Source organism: Symphalangus syndactylus, chromosome 11 (genome assembly GCF_028878055.3).
Source record: "Symphalangus syndactylus isolate Jambi chromosome 11, NHGRI_mSymSyn1-v2.1_pri, whole genome shotgun sequence".
Classification (NCBI taxonomy): Eukaryota; Metazoa; Chordata; class Mammalia; order Primates; family Hylobatidae; genus Symphalangus; species Symphalangus syndactylus.
Genome location: NC_072433.2, coordinates 60,231,698 through 60,237,931, shown reverse-complemented (window position 1 = coordinate 60,237,931; position 6,234 = coordinate 60,231,698).

Sequence of the window (6,234 nt, the reverse complement as noted above, 5' to 3'; positions counted from 1 at the left end):
GGACCTGGAGCCATTTCTTTGCCAGTTGTGGTCTTATTTGGCTTTAAGTATATTCAGATGTATTCTCTGCTGAAACAGTTGACATTTACTCTGCAAAATGGTGAAAGTGACCGGTGTGACAGTGAGCCACACTCCTGTTAGAGCAGCATGGTCTGCTCCTTGGTGGGCCCTGGCCTCCACATGTTGGAAGAGAAGCTGCCTCCCTGTACTCACACCTCCTGACTAGTGCCTTGGGCAACCCCACCTGGCCATTTAGCCTTCGAGGACATGTTTTAGAAAACATTGAGATTGGAGCTACAGATTTAGCCACAAGCTATAAAGACCCAGGAGTCGGGAGGAAGAAATCTGTTACCAAAAAATGGGCCAGGCTCACTGGCTCACACCGGTAATCGCAGCACTTTGGACAGCAAGGTGGGAGGATCACTTGAGCCCAGGAGTTTGAGACCAGCCTGGGCAACATAGCAGGAGCCCCATCTCTACAAAAAATACAGATATCGGCCAGGCACGGTGGCTCACGCCTTTAATCCTAGCACTTTGGGAGGCCGAGGTGGATGGATCACCTGAGGTCAGGAGTTCAAGACCAGACTGGCCAACATGGTGAAACCCCGCCTCTACTAGAAAATATAAAAATTAGCCAGATGTGGTGTCAGGTGCCTGTAGTCCCAGCTACTTGGGAGGCTGAGGCACAAGAACCCCTTGAACCCCAGAGGCAGAGGCTGCAGTGAAATGAGGTTGTGCCACTGCACTCCAGCCTGGGTGGCAGAGTGAAATGCTGTCTCAAAAAAAAAAAAAAAAAAAAAAAAAAAAGGCAGGGGACTGAAACAGAATCCTTGGTATATGAAGAGTGATGGAGTTTGTCCCTGCTGGTCTCACTTCTTCCTGGCAGGCGGAGGGGGTTAGCTCTTCACTTTTTCACATTACCTTATAATCCTGAAACAATACTGCTGGATGCTTAGGGATCTGACTCCTACATGGCAGAGGGGGAGCAGTGGGATTGTGTCACATGCTATACGTTGGCTGATGCCCACCTAGAGTATCTGCTATCTGGTACTTCTAGGCTGAGTGGGGTGGCTCATACCTGTAATGCCAACACTTGGGAGGCTGAGGCGGGCAGATACCTAAGGTCGGGAGTTCGAAACCAGCTTGACCAACATGGGGAAACCCCATGTCTACTAAAAATACAAAATTAGGCGTGGTGGCGCATGCCTGTAATTCCAGCTACTAGGCAGGCTGAGGCAGGAGGATCGCTAGAACCCGGGAGGTGGAGGTTGCAGTGAGCTAAGGTCATGCCATTGCACTCCAGCCTGGGCAACAAGAGTGAAACTCCCATCTCAAAAAGAGACCACCTAGCAGGGTGTTTTGACCTCTTGCTATGTGCCAGGCAAATGCTGCTTCTCTAGGCCTCCAGCCCTGGAGCGAAGAATGGACATCACCTTTGGGCGCTCTTCCACCACGTACTTGCTCTGAACACTCTGCATTCAGATCCTGTGACATCAGCTCCTTCCTTATGTCTTAACAGTGTGAAGGATGTTACTTGCATTATATAGTCAACACTGCACCACATCCCTCCTGTGACCCCCACTTCAGCCACTAGAGGAAATCTTAGGTTCAGAGAAGTTAGATGGCTTAGCCAACATCACGTGCCTGTTACCGAGTGAAGCTACGATTCACAACCCAGCTTTGCCTGATGCTAAAGTCTGTGCTCTTAGATACTTGCCTGGTACTTGAGAAGTTAGGAAAGAACCCAGCTGCTTTATTTTGCTTTCAAATTTTTTTCTTTCCTCGGTTTTCCTGTGTGCCTTCAGGGCACTAACTTGGGTGTGTGAGTTGCTTTTTTTTTTTTTTTTTTTTTAAATGGAGTCTCGCTCTTTCACCCAGGCTGGAGTGCAGTGGCACAATCTCAGCTCACTGCAGGCTCCGCCCCCCGGGGTTCACGCCATTCTCCTGCCTCAGCCTCCCGAGTAGCTGGGACTACAGGTGCCCGCCACCTCGCCCGGCTAATTTTTTGTGTTTTTAGTAGAGACGGGGTTTCACCGTGTTAGCCAGGATGGTCTCAATCTCCTGACCTCGTGATCCGCCTGCCTCGGCCTCCCAAAGTGCTGGGATTACAGGCGTGAGCCACCATGCATGGCGTGAGTTGCTTTTTTAAACTTTGAACCTTGGCATTTGTTTGTTGGCTTTATTAATTAGCTTTGTATATTAATAAAGTTCATTTGTCAGTTACATTTGTTTAATTGGTTTTATTAGTTGGCTACCACTTTAAAAATTAAAACAGTAACACATTCACTTGATAAAGAATTTCAGGTGATAGGTAAGTCTTTCACTCAGTTCTAGCTTTTCAACTCCAGCACCAGATCATCCCTGAAGAATTCACATTACGCTCAAGTACTTAAGTGCTCGTCCCAGGGGCAGAGGGCCAATCATTCCCACTTAAGTCACTTCCTACAGTGGGGTGAGGGGACTCCTCAATGGGAACTTAGCAGGAGGGAGCCGGTACTGGGGAAGCATCTCATCAGCGCTCAGACTCCAAGCCTGACATTTTTCTTGAACTCTTGCTCATTATCTGTTGCCTGCTCGGGTATCCTACAAACACCTCAAATTCAATGCATCAAATCCAATCCTCTGGTCCCTGCTTTAGACCACAACTCACCCAGTACTGGTAGGTTGGGAGATAGCTTAGACACAACTGATCAGATTCTGCCATTTATCTGTTTCATTTTATTTATTTTGAGATGGAGTCTCTGTTGCCCAGGCTGGAATGCAGTGGCATGATCTCGGCTCACTGCAACCTCTGCCTCCCGGGTTCAGGCGATTCTCCTGCCTCAGCCTCCCAAGTAGTTGGGATTACGTGCACCTGCCACCATGCCTGGCTAATTTTTGTATTTTTAGTAGAGACGAGGTTTCGCCATGTTGGCCAGGCTGGTCTCGGACTCCTGACTTCAGGTGATTCACCCACCTCAGCCTCCCAAAGTGCTGGGATTTCAGGTGTGAGCCACTGCACCCTGCCTATTTATTTATTTATTTATTTATTTTTTTTTTTTTGAGACGGAGTCTCGCTCTGTCGCCCAGGCTGGAGTGCAGTGGCGCGATCTCGGCTCACTGCAAGCTCCGCCTCCCGGGTTCACGCCATTCTCCTGCCTCAGCCTCTCCGAGTAGCTGGGACTACAGGCGCCCGCCACCACGCCCGGCTAATTTTTTTGTATTTTTAGTAGAGACGGGGTTTCACCGTGGTCTCGATCTCCTGACCTCGTGATCCGCCCGCCTCGGCCTCCCAAAGTGCTGGGATTACAAGCGTGAGCCACCGCGCCTGGCCTTATTTTTCAATTCTTTTTTAGAGACAGAGTCTCCCTCTTTTGCCCAGGCTGGAGTGCCATGGTGCAATCATAGCTCACTGTAGCCTCTAATTCCCTGGCCCAAGTGATCCTCCCAGGTTCTGCCATCTTATTCCCGGAATCTCTTGCCCATCCATCTCTCTTTATCCCAACCTCCAAATCTGGGACTAACTGGTACTACAGGCATGTGACACCACACTCAGCTAATTTTTAATTTTTTTGAAGAGACGGGGTCTCACGATATTGCCCAGGCTGGTCTTAAACTCCTGGCCTCAAATCAAAGTGCTGGGATTAACAGAACAGGCATGAGCCACCGTGCCGGGCCTCTCCTGACACTTTTTAAAGTCCAGGCCTTATAAACTGTCCCACCTTCTGGATTTGTTTCCTCATAATCAGATTCAAGTTAGATGATTTTAGCAAGAGTGCCTCAGAGGTGACATGACCTCGGTGCCTCACATCAGGAGCAGCATAGGAGGTTGGCTTGTTGCATTATTGGTGATGCTGAGTGTGATAGCTCCACCTAGGTTGTACCTATCTCCCTTACAAGGCGGTGAGCTCCTGGAGATGGGAAACAAACTATATGGTGTGAAACTGTGTACTCAGGCTCCAGGAGTGCTTAACACACAGTGGGTACTTCCTTGTGTGTGGAGCGAGTGAGTGAACTTGCTGTATGGAGGACACAGTGAGAAGACTGAAGCAGCTCCACTGGAGATATGGTGGGGATGGCTGGAGACAGGGCTGGGACCGGGTCATGACAGGCTTCACAAACCACCCTTTCCCAGTGGGAACGGTGTACAACAGAGGCACAGATCCTCAGAGGTGTTTTCAGCAGCTATTAAATACCACATGCATACAATTCCATTTACCCTGTTCTTGAATTCACACACTTTGGAATGCTACATTTGGCCAGTTTACTGCCTACCTATAGTGGCACAGAAGTCTCTCAAAAGGACATTCTGATAAGCTCTTAGAGCAGAAAGAACAGAAAGGCCTTTGCTATTGCTTGAACAACCAGACCCTAAATGGCCTTGGGATGAATGATCTGTGTGTGTGAGATCCAGTAAATGTCTTCCCTCATTCTGGCTTCTTTGGGGCTTACACCAGCTATTGGATGACGTGAATGGGCTGTTTCACTGCAGGCGTCTGGTGAAGATAGTAGCAAAGCAGGCACTCAAGTGGCAGTACAGTCAGACTTTGTGATCTTAGGCAGACACAATCACAGATGCTTTTTTTGGTAAAATGTACAGCTGCCATGGGATTTAAAATAGCCAGAACAACTTGGGGACTATCACCAAAATACCCCCAGTGTTAAACTACTGGACGTTCCAATCAAAGGAATAACACACAGCCTGTTTACTCCCTATTTGATCACCAGTCCTTAGTAAGTGCTCAAGCTACTGTTAAATAAATGCAGTTGTAAAAAAACAATGAGGAAGAGCCTTATCCTCCAATTTGGCAGTTTTCCAAGATATGTTGCCAAGTATTGAAAAAAATAAAAAAAGGTCTAGTGCAACAATGTATGATTTTCATGACTGAGAAGGATATGCTTTCTATTGCTAAAAAGGGGCCAGGTGCAAGTGCCTCATGCCTGCAATCCCAGCAATTTGGGAAGTGGAGGCGGGAGGATCTTTTGAGCCCAGGAGTTCGAGACTAGCCTGGGTAACACAGTGAGACCCCCCATCTCTATAAATAACTTAAAAAATTAGCAGTGGTGTGCCTATTTGGGAGGCTGAGGCAGGAGGATGGCCTGAGCCTGGGAGGTTGAGGCTGCAGTGAGCCACTATCGTGTCACTGCACTCAGACTGGGTGACAGAGTGAATGTCTCAAAGAACTCAAAGAAGAGAAAACGAGGTTTGCATTCGACCCAGCAATCCCATTACTGGGTATACATAAAGGAATATAAATCATTCTACCATAAAGACACACTCATGCTTGTGTTCACTGCAACACTATTCACAATAACAAAGACATGGAATCAACCTAAATGCCCATCAACTGCAGACTGGGTAAAGAAAATGTGTAGGCTGGGTGCGGTGGCTCTCACCTGTAATCCTAGCACTCTGGGAGGCCAAGGCAGGCGGATCACTTGAGGTCAGGAGTTCAAAACCAATCTGGTCAACATGGTGAAACCCCATCTCTAATAAAAATACAAAGTATCCAGGCATGGTGGCGGACGCCTGTAATCCCAGCTACTCAGGAGGCTGAAGCAGGAGAATCACCTGAACTGGGGAAGCAGAGGTTGTAGTTAGCCAAGATAGCGCCATACCACTCCAGCCTGGGCGACAGTGAGACTGTCTGAAAAAAAAAAGTGTGTACACACACACACACACCATGGAATACTATGCAGCCATAAAAAATGAGATCATGTCCTTTATAGCAACATGGATGCAGCTGGAACCAGTATCCTAAGTGAACTAACACAGGATCAGAACACCAAATACCACGTTCTCACTTGTAAGTGGGAGCTAAACATTCAGTAAACATGGACAAAAGGGAACAACAGGCACCGGGGCCTACTGGAGGGTGGAGGGTGAGGCCCCAAAAAACACCCATCGGGGACTGGGCACAGTGGCTTACACCTGTAATCCCAGCACTTTGGGAGGCCGAGGTGGGCGGATCACCTAAGGTCAGGAGTTCAATACCAGCCTGGCCAACATGGTGAAACCCTGTCTCAACTAAAAATACAAAAAATTAGCCAGGTGTGGTGGCGGGTGCGTAGTGGCAGGTATAATCTCAGCTACTTGGGAGGCTGAGGCAGGAGAATTGCTTGAACCTGGGAGGCGGAGGTTGCAGTGAGCCAAGATTGTGCCACTGCACTCCAGTCTAGGCAACAAGAGCGAAACTCCGTCTAAAATAAAAAAAACCATGGGGTATTATGCTTATTACCTGGGTGATGAAATAA